This window comes from Siphateles boraxobius, unplaced genomic scaffold (assembly GCF_051911475.1).
Source record: "Siphateles boraxobius isolate OS27281-9 unplaced genomic scaffold, OSU_SipBor_1 7, whole genome shotgun sequence".
NCBI lineage: Eukaryota > Metazoa > Chordata > Actinopteri > Cypriniformes > Leuciscidae > Siphateles > Siphateles boraxobius.
The window spans coordinates 30,280,068-30,295,227 of record NW_027509197.1 but is presented as its reverse complement, the minus strand read 5'-3'; the positions used below and the strand labels follow the sequence as shown (position 1 = coordinate 30,295,227).

Sequence of the window (15,160 nt, the reverse complement as noted above, 5' to 3'; positions counted from 1 at the left end):
CTGAATACTTAAAAGCACACAGCATGTATAAGTGTGCCAGTAGCTCAAACTGTCAATATGGTGCTGGACAAAATAATAGAGGACAGCAGGGTGGCAAATTAGCAACCACTCAGAACACCTTAGCAACCACACAGCAACACCTTGGCAACCAACCACAACATGCTTTGAGAAGATGACTTTGGCATAGGCCAGCTTCTAAGAAAAATAAATATATAATATTTACAATAAAGCTCATTTAATTAGCATTAGTAAATGCATTAGGTAATTTATACAAAATGTTAAAAATAGATTAGTATATATAGAAATAAACATTAACCAAGAAGATGAATAAATCTGCAAGTATTGTTTTTGGATGGATGGATGGATGGATAGAGAGTTTTGTGCCAGTATTATTAACGTGTGCCTTCCTTTGTCTTCACTTTCATTGGTAGCTACCGCATTACATCACTGGTCATTTACATATAGTTTTAACTTTTCTCAACCGCATGTTGGTCATGTCATCCCATATCATCAACTCTCACTGAAAATGACATTGGCCAACTTTGTCGCTGCAAATCATTGTCTCTGTGAAAGTCTCTCCAGAGTGGCAGAGAAAGACAAGGACATTCACCACAGCTGAAGACCTCTGGCTCAGAGACTAGTTATTTATGGGGGACTGGCGAGGACTCTCTTTTTATATGGCAATGTTCAGATTTAGAGAAAGAACACCCCATAAAATCATGTTGACTCAATATCACTGTCTCGCTTTCTCTCTCACTTCACAGTCTGTTCATGATCAAGGTCACATTTGGACCAGCATCAAGCCTTTAGGAAGACTGACTTTGTCCATTCAAAATACACAATTTTGCATTCAGTCTCACTGTAACAAGACATAAACTGATCACATTACAGTATCAGCATCAGGGTGAAATATTTATCTGAAAAACAGCACACTCTGGTGGACAGAAATGATAATAACACCAATTAAGTATGAGGGAATAGACTGCAGTGACAGCAGGTGTGGTATAGTGCCAGGCTTCTGATAATCTTGATCTACAGGACAAAAACCTGACCTACCAGTGAAAGATGCTAGAGTACTTCTCCCCAAACAAAAAGCCAAAGACAGTGTAAAGAGGAGCAAATGGAAAACTTGTATAAAAATTAAAGGGTGAAATCGTTCAATGCAGCAAAACATTTACATTTATGCATTTAGCATATGCTTTTATCCAAAGCAACTTCCAAAAGCAATCATCACAGAGCCAACAGCCTATACCAGGTTTAATAGAAAGCTAGAGTAGGAAACACACTAAATCAGAGGAAAAATGCAGAGAAACTGAGCTGGAAGAAAGGATGTCCGCCTTTAAGTTCAAGAGCCATCATCTTCGTCTTTTTGCTAAACTACTACTGAGCAAGCCTGATAAGACAGTAAAACTGAACATATGGAGCTGGATAAGTGATACAAACTCCAAAATATATTTGTTTACAAATCATGCACTATAGTAAAAACGTGTTTTAAGGTCATAACATAATTGTGCAAGGAGTTGTGAAAACATATTTTTTAATCTTAAAGGGGTCACCGGATGCTACTCTTCTTAACATCTAAACATAAATAAACTCTATACATCTTATCTGATTTCACTATTCAGATCAAAATAAAGCCATATGTCTCATTTGTTTATTCTCCACAAATTTGTTATCTGTAAAATCTGAGCTGGGATTGAGAAAAGAACATCATAAGCATCTGTTTATGACTTTCTGCTTATTCCAATTTACTCTGAGCTGCTGTGGCACTGCAGGGGCTCTTCCTCCACACGGGCGGATGCTGATGAAATGGACATCCATGAGAGGACAGAGTGCATAAAGGGCCAGAGAACACTCCTCGTTTTTGGCCTGCCGGGCTAATGCATGAAAGAGAACTCCTGCAGAAACTGGGTTGATTATCACACATCCCTCAGTGCGGGCTCTGTGGTGCATTCTGGGAAATCAGCACCACAGGAAGTCAACCTACCTCCTGGTCCCCAGCATTGAGATTAAGTCAAAAACAGGGCAAGCTGTTACCCTGTCCTCAGATGACCCCCAAACCAAATGTTCCTTCTAAAATAAGAAACAAAAAGAACTGACAGGATATCAAAAAACATCCACTTTCTTTAAAAGCACTTCTTGCTTTCAGAATGAACCTAGACCAGTCAACAACTGCTTTTTAGCTATTTTGTGCAAATTAAATAAACTGACAAGAATCTATGGGATCAAATTTGAATCTTGGGCAAATTTCAGAAATTGAGCAAAAAGAGACATAAAAATTAAGTTACTTAGATGGTTCATCCAGTATCACCCGCTGATGGAGTTGTCAGTGTAAATAAAGAGAAGACAAACTTGTAGATGATAATCTGCCTGTAGCTGGTGCTATGCCAAAACTAAACCCCATGCCCCCCATGCAGTCCAAGATGTGATTGGTGGACGAACTGTGGCGCTTAAGAGCACGCTCTAATTGGCTGAGAGAGGATGGCAGTCAGACAAGCCATTTCTTTCAACCCAGATTGAAGTGACAGCTCTGACCTTCTTTTTCCCAGAAAGGGAGGCAGGAAAAAAAAAATCTCAAACTCTCCCTGGTTGAACTAGAGCCAGTTGGCAGACATCGAAGCCCCTGGCACTCACACGTCCCCGGGCAGATAGTGTGATATGTGCACCCTATCCAAACCCTGCAACCTTTAGGGGTGTCTGTGAAGCTGTGAAGTCAAAGCCCCAAACTGTTTTGGTTAGGATTTTGTTCATGCTGTCAGAACTCCCCACTGGGTATGGCATTAAATTGCCCCAGAATAAGAAGAACATTTGCATTGACATTCAAAGCCTTCAACTTTTCTATTCTGAAAGTTCAAAATAACTTATGATAGATCCCAAATTTGAATAGGCACACCACGGCGACTGGGATTAATCCTTGGAATGTGGCACCTACTGACAGTAAACAGTATTTGAATAAATGAAAAAGGAAATTGCGTCTGGATGAACATTAATTCCAAACCCACATGACAGTAGAAATCCTCACTTAAACCCTTGTTTAAACCCTTTTGTACATCATTTCAAAGCACTTCAAGCACATAACAAATACACAAGCAAAAACTCAGTAGAATTCAAATGGAGATAAAATCCATATGGAAATGCATGTAATACATTCACCAATTCCTACACTCTTAAAAATAAAGGTTTTATCTATGGTTCTCCGAAGATCCTATAACATCCACGACACCTTTTCATTGCACAAAAGGTACTTTATAATACAAAAAGCTTCTTCAGATTATTCATATGTTCTTCACACTAAAAAAAATTCTTCAAAAATTATTTTAATAACTGTACACTGAAAGGTTCAAAAAAAGGTTTTGCAGAGGAAACAAAGTCATACAGGTTTCGGAATGACAGGATAGTAAATAAATGATTTTAAAATGTTCATTTTTGAGGGAAGTGACCCATTAAGGTACAAGTATGCACCATTTAGTAGTAGATGAAGCACAAAAGGGTACCATTGGAGGGTTTTGTTCCAGTGCAGTACTGTTATACCTTAAGTGTCACACTTTTTTACAGAAAGTGCATATTACCAATTCAAGTCGAGTCAAACTGTCAGTCAGATTACATGCGTCGCTAATTATGCATGAGTTTTTGCCAAATTCCAACTCACATGTTTAAAAACACTCAGCTTGCCAAGACAAGCACTGGAGAACTTCTACACACTGAAAGTAATATACATAAGAGTATGCTGGCAGTTGTTGTTAACTGCAGGTTAAATAGGTACTATCCTTCATTCCTTCCCCCACTCTTCCTCTCTCCGTACAGAGACCTGGCTCACTCCACTGCAGCCCCATTGCAGAGCTCTCAGCTCACGCATAAACACATGCCAAAAGGAAGACAGAACTGCAACTGGACTATGTTAGATGTGGACTGAGAACTGTCTTTGGGTGTTACTGTACAGTGCTGCAAAACAAAGACACAGATGCAGGTGTTTTATGGGCCTTTTTATTTGCTACAGAAAAAGGTTAGCATAAACCTGTAGCTTTGATTTAGATAAAGAGTCAGCCTGTCAGCCAAAGAGGAGTGGGCATCTTCTTCTATTGAAACACAGCTGAAGTACCATTTCCTCTTGAATTATTCATTTAAGACTGTCTCAGTATCTGTGAGAAATTCAAGCTACCAAGCTGGGCATTCAGTATCTTGTCAAACATTTCTCATGTTCATACACTATGTGGAGAGGGGTTTGTCGGGACCAGGGTTTATGAAAGATTCAGGCATATGGTCTGTATCTTTTCTGATTGAGACTTACTATATCTATTGTAAGTTTCCCTAACTAAACAAACAAACAAACAAACAAACAAACAAATAAAAGTAAATTAAATATTACAAGAAATGCAGTAGCATTAAAAAAAATTTGGGCATGATTTTTTACAGTAAAAAAATAATATTAATTTGAAAAATTATTTCAGTTTAAAATAGCTGTTTTCTATTTGAATATATTTTAAAATGTTATTTATTTCTGTGATGGCAAGGCTGAATTTTCAGCATCATTACTCCAGTCTTCAAAAACATTTGTAACATTATAAATATCTATACTGTCACTTTTGATAAATATAATGCATCCTTGAAGAAAAACATATTAATTTTTTTTTTTTAATCTTACTGATCCCAAACTTTTAAACGGTAGTGTTAACTGAAGCTGAACTAAAAATAAATGAATAAAATCAACTATGATCAGAATTCAGAATGAACAATCCCAGTCAACATAATCAATCAAAGTTTTTTTGGTCTAATTCATTCAACCCACAATTCATTGTGCATGATATTCTAAAGATTTTTTTTATTATTATTTAATACAAACTCCACATCTTAAAAATATTTTCACGTTAGCTGGCATCAGCTGTGCAGGTGGGATTTTTGGCATTGTTTTATAGTACTGTTGTAACCCTTTCTTAAAATCCAGCCAATAAGTAACACACTAATTTAATGCTGTGACGCATCAAGATCAAAAAGTTCTCAAGTAAACTTTTAGCTTCCACATTTCACTCAAAAAGTTGTAAACGTGTGCGGGGATCATAGATTATATTTGCCCAGAATTTTCAGATTCTTATGTTTAGGGGATTGTTAATATTATTATATATATACACAGTTATATATAAATTCTGCACATTCCTTTGGGATTTTTTGACAAGCAACAGTAACATCACTCATCTTATTAACTTACATAAGACTCATCACAAGAGAATGACAAGTGTCTTAGTATCTGCGTCTCATTATTTTGTTTTCCCTCTGGCTTTCCTCTAATTTTAAAATTATTATTGTTTGCTGCGGGAGCTCGAGTAGTTTAAAAATTCACAGTGGGACTATTGGAATCTGCGATACGAATGATACTCCTGCAGCATCTTACACATGCAATTAAAGCCTTCAGGCAAGATTACACATCTGCTGTGAAACCTGTTAAAAACAAGCTTGCATAAGTGTGGTCGTGACACCATTCACTGCTCTGCACTTCCTACAGGCTTAATACGGATGCTAGTGCGGCGGTGAGGGTTATTCGCTAGCGAAAAGGGAGAAAGAGTTATTAAACTGTGTTGTGTATAGATGCCAAATTAGTTTAAAATTTTTATTCACACAATGCAATACAATCGCTTGAATATCCTTTAATCTGTGACTCACGGTTGACTTTTTTTATTGGCGAAGATTGGTCACATGCATTTTGTAAATGAGCATGCACGTTTATTAACACGTAAACACTCAGACACGTATGTGCGAAAATCTATTAAACCAACAGCTGCACGTGTTCCAGTAAAAAAAAAAAAGACAGGAATCTCATCTCTTTCACACGTCTCTGTGTGGGAGTCCGCACATGGGAACATCGACCCGCCACGCCACTTCCCATGAACATGAACATGTAAACATTCATTAGATTGGAAGAGGCTTCGAGTTTTTCCGGCTCTCAGAGGGCCCGATGTGCATTCAATAGCAAAGAGAGGAAGGCTAATGAAAAGCCCTTCTGCTGCAGCTTCATATGAAAACAGAAGCAGAGAGAAAAGCAAAGCACTGCTTATTAACTGTCTTTTGTTTTGGTATTTTGCGAGTGTGCGTCATGCTCATCATCAGCTTGAAGAGCTCTCTTCCTCCCGCTCAACCCACTCACAGATTCTGTGTACTGGAAACATTCCCTCCACCTCTATATGCAACTGTAACTATTATACCACTGTATTACAATTCAGGGCTACAAGGTTCTTGGATGTGTACCTTAGGCAGTCAGTGAAATCAACACTATAATCCGACAGAACAACATAAATAAAGTGGTTTTAGAAAAAAAACAGAGCTTCTAACTCCACCTGGAGCGTTATTTGTTTTGCAAAAATCCACCGCTCCCGGATCATCGGGTCCAATCAGCGCAGGGGGGTGTGAGATCTGACTGTCCATCACAGGTCGTGCACACGCCACCCCTCGCGCACGTTACAATCACATGCACACGCCTGAAGTTCGCGCAGTAAGGAAGAGTGATGGCGGAAAAGATTCCAATTCCTCGGTTAACCTCAAGAGCTAGGAGGTCAAAAACAACACAGGAAAAGATAACACCTGCTGAAAAGAAAGAAGTAAAGAAAGAAAGCGACCGTGCCCGTAAATAAACCAGGATCAACATCGGACCGGCATTTGAAAGGTGGAGAGATTTACGTGATTTAATTGGGTTCAAGCTGGATGCAGAGCTTGCAACATTTCAGCAACATAATTCCAGTTACTTTATTTCTTAGTGTTATGTTAGTAATCTAAGTGTGTTTTCCCAAATGTGTTGGTATGGATAGCTAACATTAGCACTTGTTTGGCAGGTTCGTCAGCTTTGTTTGCACTGAAATCCGTGTGAACGTAACGTTAGGTGGATAAACATGTCCAGATGAAGGGATAAAGTTCAGCTTTTTGGAAGAATCAATGCTACTCTATCTTTCTTACGAGAGTAAGAACCGTTAAAGCTTCTGTTATTGTATGTGCTATCTGACTAGCTCCAAATACTCCATGGTGTTGATGGATGCTGATGAGACGGGCGCGTTCACAGAAAATCTGTTGCACACGCACTGACGAGCACGAACTCGTGGGAGGGTATTCGTTGATAGTGGGCGAGGGACATGAGAGTTGTAAACATTCAAAATTTTGCCTAAGTCCACTCAATCTGCCAGACTTGCCGACTACAGCTTTAAGGCTGCTTCACACTGACCCAACAAACAAAAATATTGTTTTCTTAGCGCAGTGTGAATTGGACTTCAGACTGGACAGGATAAAGCTGTCTGGCCAACATGTAAATATATCAATCACATATGACATCAGATATAAGACTGTATCAGCATGGGAACTTGTAAACATGACTCTGTTTCCCAGCGGACTGATAAAATGCACCCTGACTCTGAGACTAAGGCACTGTCCCAAATAGCCGATCTGAAATGGACTTGTGGTCTTGTGACCTTCCCTAAAACGTGATTGTGAGATCCAAAAGACTGTAGGATATCCCATTTTCCACTGTATTATTCAGAAGGGTCGTCACAAACACCCCCTTTGGGGCCACACTGGAGCAAACTTCACCACAGACTACTATCACCTATGTGGCAACATGTCACCAAAATATGGAATAGAAATGCAAGGGCTCGGGGGCGGCATTCTGGACAGGGTCCAATTGCTATATACGTACATTAAATAAGAAAAGAATTAGTGTGTCTGAAATCACAAGCACGCAAATATTTTAAATTGAGACACAATCCCTAAAAGGGAAGGAGTTCTCTATTATCATTTTATATATTGCTTACATAGAATATATATTTATACTCCATAGAAAATAGCTGCCCGGGGCTGTTGCCAAAATGGCTGTCGAGTGGACTAACTTGCCTTAAAGGAATAGTTCATTTTAAAGGGATGGTTTGGAGTACTTTCAACCTAGGGTCCTTTGCACAATGACCTCGAGCCATTAAAGTTAGAGCTTTAGATATATCAGCCGAATGGCTTAGTGCAGGCGTCAATGGATCCAAGGATGCATCCCGTAAATTACCCCACTAATAATGCCCGGAATGGTACCAAACTTCTACAGTAGTACAAATAGGTTCTGTACTCATAAAACAAGGCATTGGAAAGTTTGTAAGTACATCAGGAGTTTATTTAAATAACACTTGCCGGATGGCTTATGATACCGCCAACCCGGACGTCGAGGTCACTTCCGTGATTTGGAAAAGCCCATAAAAGTCCTGGTAGAAAGCAATGCATGTAGTGGTTTTTTGGTATATCCAAAACAAATTATTATTTTTTCAACTTAGTGTTAACTAATAATTGTTGCAAACTGGTACTACCAACAAAATATTAGTGCATTCCTGGAACTGGGTTACACTACATCCTTATGCACCGCTTTCTGCCAGGACTTTTACAGGCTTTTTTACAGGCGCCTGCACTAAGCCATTCAGCTGATATCTCTGAATAAGCTCTAACTTTAAGATTGTTCGTCCAAGGGAAAAAAAGCTCCTGGGGGTTGTTTGGCTCGAGGTCATGGTGCAAAGGACCCTAGGTTGAAATTACTCCGAACCATCCCTTTAAAGTGAAAATTCTTTCATAATTTACTCACCCTCAAGTTGTTTCAAACCTGTATGAATTTTCTTTCTTCTGCTGAGCACAAAGGAAGATATTTTGAAGAATTTTGGTAACCAAACAATTGATGTAATCAACTGACTTTCATAGTAGTTTTTTTTTTCCCAACTATGAAAGTCAATGGGGTACATCAATTGTTTGGTTACTGACATTCTTCAAAATATCTTCCTTTGTGTTCAGCAGAAGAAAGACATTTTTATATGTATGAAAGTTTTTTATAGGTATATATAAAAGATCAGAGGTGCTGCATAAGACATGTTACTGCAATCCGTTGGAGTCGTAATAAGGTTTGCTGTGTTGGTCATGAGAGAGAGGTGCTGCAGGGATTGGCTGGTACCTGTCAAGGTGGTGGTACTCCAGTGATGATTGGTGGCGTACTTAGGAGGAGGCTTCAGGGCCCGGGAGAGTCTCTCAGTGTGATAAACACCTGCAAACAGATCATGAGGAAACGCTGTTAGCTGCAAAAAATATACATATAATAAGTGAATGTTTTAAGGCTGTTACTGATAAAGAAAATATCTGTATAAATTTGGGAGAACACATGAGAGTATGTGTTGCTAACACACAGAATGAGCTCATTAGTTCTTTAATGAGATCCAACCTAGGCCATCAGTGTACAACTGTGTACGACACACACACACACACACACACACACACACACACCTGGACACACCACAGAGACAGGCCTTCACTACAGAACACACATTTAGTGCTGAATGGCCAATCTATAGACTGCAAAACCCTTAATTCTCTCACTTTGTAAACACAGGCATTACTTTAGGCTACCGACATGAAAGCTTATTATGCTTTAAATTTTCAGTTGCCATTACCTCAGTCTTCAGTGTCACATGACCCTTTAGAAATCAGTCTAAAATGCTGATCTGATAACATTTCTTATTCTTATTAATGTTGAAAAAACATTTTCTGGATTGTTCGATTAATATACATTTCAAAAGAAGATCATTTATTTTACATCTTTTGAAGTATTTGAATGTATTTACTGTCATTTTGGATCAATTTAATAAAGTTTTTGTAATCCGGCTCTCAAAAATGATAAAGAATTTGGATTTATCGGCCAATATATCGGTTATCGGCTTTCAAATATAAAGAATTATCGTTTATCGGATATCGTACCGGCCAAAATTTTTATATCTGTGCATCCATTAAGAAAATAACTTTCTGACCCCAAACTTTTGAGTGCCACTTAACAGAGAAGACAAACCCTCAATGCAGAACGATAAGCAGAAAAAAATACAAAATAAGTTCAAACATTTCTCATGTTCGTACCTTATGTTGAGAGGGTTTGTCAATCTTTTAGGACCAGGGTTTTGGAAAGCTTCAGGCATATGGTCTGTATCTTTTCTCATTGAGACTTGCTATATATATTGTAAGTTGCCCTAGTTAAACAAACAAACAAATAAATAAATAAAGCAAAAAGTAAATTAAATATTACAAGAAATAAGTTAAATATAAATAAAAAATTATTTTACCCAATATTTGTATTTTCTGTGTATAACGTCATTAGCTTAGCACACGCTAACACCAAATTGAATTGAAATTAATTGTAAAGAGTGCTGTTTGATGACACAGCAAGTTGAAGCCTATGTAGAGCTGTCCAAATTAGTCACATTTATATTTAAGATGCCTTAGAAGAAAGTTGCCTTTATAGACTGTAAACAGCAAGACCTCAATAGGTTTTGAAACAGACCATTTATCTCCTTCACACACTTAGACATAAAGAAAGCCTGTAATAGATCTTCACTTCATCATTCTGTAAGCCATTCGTGGGCAAACAAGTCTCTGATGGAGGCACAAGAGAACATCTCCACAGGCCTTAACTAAATAAAGAGCTCTAGTTATCAGTGTATGACAGAAGCTCTGACACAATAGTCACCTCTGCTCAACAAGTCTTTATTATGGAGAATAATGTACTTATGACTGCAGCTTTGGTTCCAGATAAACCTGAACAACTCTATATTCCCATCAGCTTTTGGGACTGTTTGTGTGAGTGATAGAGTTATAAATAGTGTCTACAGTAATAACTATCGTAGAAAAATCTGAAAAGAAAAGATGGACATATTTACTGGTTTACTGGTGTGTTTATCCTCTATCCGTTATCCCCTATAAAACAGTACTGCAGTGTTAACATGGTGTTCAATCAGTATCAGAATAGCAGACATTCTGGAGACTAGTTTTAAAGGGAAAGTATTAAAGGGATAGTCATTTATCATTATTTACTTACCCTGGTGATGTTCTAATGTCATATGCCCTTGCCCTTCTTTCTTCTATTGACCACAAAAGGAGAATTAAAAAAAAAATTCCTGCTCACTCTTGTCCATACAATGGCATTAAATAGAGACTAGAATCAAGTTTTTTAAAGACTTAAAGATTTTTCAAAGATTAACTTCAAGTAAGCAATAGATGACAGCAACCTAAATGTAAAAATAAAGAAAATGAGAATGCACAATTACCTTATTCCATTCAGAATGATTACCATATTTACCATATTTATTTTTGCAATAATGGCTTTTCAGGGTTAAAAATAATATTATTGCTGGGAAATACATCTAAAAATGTTCAATAACTTTGCAAAATAATACAAATAGCAGGTCTAAATGTACCCCCATCTACAGTATGTATCTTGTTCTGGTGGGTCAGAAATGAGCAGCAGAGCTCTGACTCCCTATTTGCGCTTCAGGGAATCTGAGGTGAAAATGCAGTTTTCCTCTCTGCCACCAGATAATATGCAAGCGCTCCACACACTGACTCACACTGCATGAACATGAGGGCCCTTTGCGGCATGTTCACACTGAGAACTCCAACAAGACAGAATAATACCACCCTCGCAGGCACAGAGAGCCCCACACGAGTCCCAGAAGCAGCAAACTGACATACTGTACTGCTGCAGCAGATGGGATTTAATGTGTCCTTAACACACACCAACACACAGAAGCAAACAACTGTCATGCATACACACTGAAAACACACAAGTAGGCCTACATACTGACAAAGTTATAAAAATGTACTCTATTCCACACTATAATGGCATTGGTAACTAAAATGTGGATTGTTTTTTTCTTAAATCATACATGTATATGTACTGTAAATAAATTACAAAACTATATATATATATATATATATATATATATATATATATATATATACACTGTACATACTGTATATACATCATTTTTTTATTTAATTACCAATAAATATATGTAAAAACATATATAGATATTAAAATTATGTACATATGTAACAACAACAAAAATTTTTATATTATTTTATATAAATCAACAAGGGTCAGACACAGCAAAAGTTTTCTTAAATCACTTTTTTTGTCATGTTTTCCAGACAAATATCCCTAAAACAAGATAAATTTAACAAGCAAAAAGCCGGATTAATTAGGACGAAAAAATGAAATAATTTAATTAAATATATACTGTATTCTCAATGTATAGCCTATTGTACCTACATCAAGCGACGAAAGGATGGTTAACATTTTTTTTTTAACTGATTAAGATGATTTGTATTGAATTTATTACGCTGCAGTTCCTTCCTAAAATTACCGGCCAGATTTATTTACTCGCCAAAGCTAAATCATTTTGGCACTTCGTGAGTGTTGATTTTGGACCCTGAATACTAAGCAGTGAAGGCAGTGGAGGACAGCGAGAGGGAGGAGGATGGCTGTCTGGAAAAGATCTGTGTTAACCGCAGGCTCTGGTGTGGCCATCTCGCTTTCTTTTCAGGATGTCATTATGTGATTTTCAGAGCAAGCAGTGTCTAAATTAGCCCTGTGCCTCCCTCAACTAAACTCACTGACTACACAACCCAAAAAGACAGAGAGAGAGAGAGAGAGAGTGGGGGGGGGGGGGCTGCATTAACTTGGAGAAACTCCAAATCAAGCACATTATTCAAAAACCTGAAAAAGGCAGAAGCTCGAGCGAAAAATAGACACATGACAGCAGAGCTGCTGTGGCTGAATGTTCAGAGCATATCTGCATGTTTAAAGCAGGAAGACTGGCAGATGGCATAAATATGCTTCTGCTGAACTGCTATCTCACCCCAGCACTTGTGTTCTATGAACACTACACGCCAACAGACGGGCTTTATGCACTCCAGAATGTGCATTTCCATGAAACCACAATAGTTTAGAACTAAAATGGCTTGATAGCAGAGCGGAGAGTCTCTGAAGACTTCACCTAACAACTTCCAGATCTATAGTGCTCATCTGCCTTTCATTTTTCCTGACTGAGAGACTGAGAGGAACATCTGCCTCTGCCTCTGTCTCTGCCTCTGCCTTGGGAAAATATACATTATATTTTATGATTTAATCGTATTCATTAAAGTAAACATGAAATGCAATTCAAATTATATTTTTATTATGTAATCCAGCATATTTCAAAAATAGATGGGGGGGGGGGGGGGGGGGGGGTGATGCAGGACAAGACTTGATTATATCTTTCAGGAACTGAATGGACCAAGAATTGTTACATTACCATAATAGACCTTAGTCAGGGTAGCGCCATATTTAATTTTTGACAGGAATGTAAACGAGGCTGTGATGATAGAAATACATGTTCAGTGGATTGAACTGCCCTTTAACAACAATCGGATTGTTCAGCTGACGAAAAATCTTTAAATAGATAAAAACTCCACAAAAGTTAAAAGTTGTGAAAATTACATGATTTAGGACCTTTATACAGTGAATGGCCTTGTAAAGAAGACTGTACGTCTATCACGCATTTTCTCATTTTCATCTGCGTTAAATTCAGTATGGTGCAGTGCTTTAAGTGGGCCGGTACGCGCCGGTACTCAGTACAGCCACTTCCAAATATAGCTCTTGAGCTTACCGCCACCTCTCCGTGCGCCCAGAACGTGCTTTTAGCTTACCGGTACGCTCATTTGCACATCTGTTTTAATCCTTTGGCTGCGCTGTCGCTTTTCAGGGCGCCCTTCACAATGCACGCTTCCTAATTCGTCCCACCGAGAGCAGAGACTACATTACCCATACACCCTTGAGTTTTACAAGTGAAAAGAGCATGCGTCGCTTTTGCCGCTACGTTTACATGGACACAATCGGAATGAAATCAATACGATTGATGAATCTGAACAAGGTGTTTACATGAATGATAAATAAAGTAATCGGGTTGATGTGCGCGTGTATAGCCTATGTCACAAGTTTCAAATCGGATCTGATTTTTTGACATGCAAAACTGCACGAATATAGGCCTACAGAGTTTCCCGCTGTTCGCGCATAAATATTCTCCTCTATTGGTTCTTTATTTGTTTTAAACAGCAGACGTAATATTAATTCGTCTCTGGTCATAATTTAGAGCATATTAACCGTTTTGCCGTGCTGATCACGCAGTAAAAATGCCTCTCCCCGCGGCCAAAACCAGACGTCTGTGGTGGATGAGAATCCACAACAAGGACTAGTGGGACGTTGTCCTGCTTCACTTCACATACTCGCGAGTAAAATGAGAATTTTAGAATGACGGGAAGCTTATTAATATGACACTTTATTCAACAGGAAAAACAGCTCGTTCCGCGCGTTATACTCATTATGTTTATTTAACGTCATTGCACATGTGCAGTCCTTTCAGTTTCGGTTTTCAATCAAGTGTTTACATGTTCTCTCGATCGGATTACATAAGGGATAAACCACCCCTTTCAATCCGATCGAAATGTCATTCGGATCGAGCTCAATCGGATCGATTAAGGTGTTTACATGAGGGTTTTATAGTCCGATCGAGCCGTCAATCCGATTATAAGTGTCCATGTGTCAATCATGGTGTCAACTCAACGTGGTCCGGAGAGGGTGTGTGAAACTGGTAGAGAAATGAATGAACCATAGCAAGACTCATGTTTATGTTCTACTGTTCCATGGTTATTATGTTATTATGTTTTATAATTTATTGTATGTAGCCTACATTTTGTTCAAAATGTTTTCAATACCCTTTTGCACATTTTAGACTATTCATGTTCATTAGCTCTTTCTAGCTCAAGCAAATCCACAATTAAATTATTTTTTATAAGGTTGTCTGTTGACTGTATATATATATATATATATATATATATATATATATATATATATATATATATATATATATATATATATATAAAACCCCTTCAATATAGTTTGCTGTTACCTCAGGGCAGGAGGGGAGTCAGCAAAAAAAAACCAAAAAAAAAACAATTTATAGAATACCGGCACCTCTTTTGGGCCACTTAAAGCACTGGTATGATGTAAGGTCTATGAATTTGGAGGGTAGGGGTTGAAAAGAAAGAGGCATTTATGACAGTCTGAAAAGTAAAGTTGTTTAGAAGGCAGAGCAAGTCATTCTTAGACAAAGGATTACATAGAATTTTTTTATCCAGAAAAAGTAGACCAGGAATGTGTGCATCAAGAAAATAAATAAGTCAATTTTGATTTCATGGTGACTTTAAATACCTCTGCCCTCTAGAGATAAGCCATCCAACCCACTATCAGCAAACATTAATGTGCAAAAAGGTTTTGAGAAAGAGGGGGTTTTAGACTGGCTGATTC

General features: G+C 37.9%; 1 protein-coding gene across 20 annotated transcripts in view; it reads right to left on the bottom strand.

Moving 5' to 3' along the window:
• map2 (microtubule-associated protein 2) overlaps positions 1–15,160 on the bottom strand; it is a 135,780-nt gene that overhangs the window by 67,559 nt on the left and 53,061 nt on the right. For all 20 annotated transcript variants that reach the window (XM_077216076.1, XM_077216080.1, XM_077216082.1 and 17 more), the window contains one exon: positions 8,948–9,037. The gene's annotated coding sequence lies outside the window, so the exon portion shown is untranslated. The remainder of the gene's footprint in view (positions 1–8,947; positions 9,038–15,160) is intronic.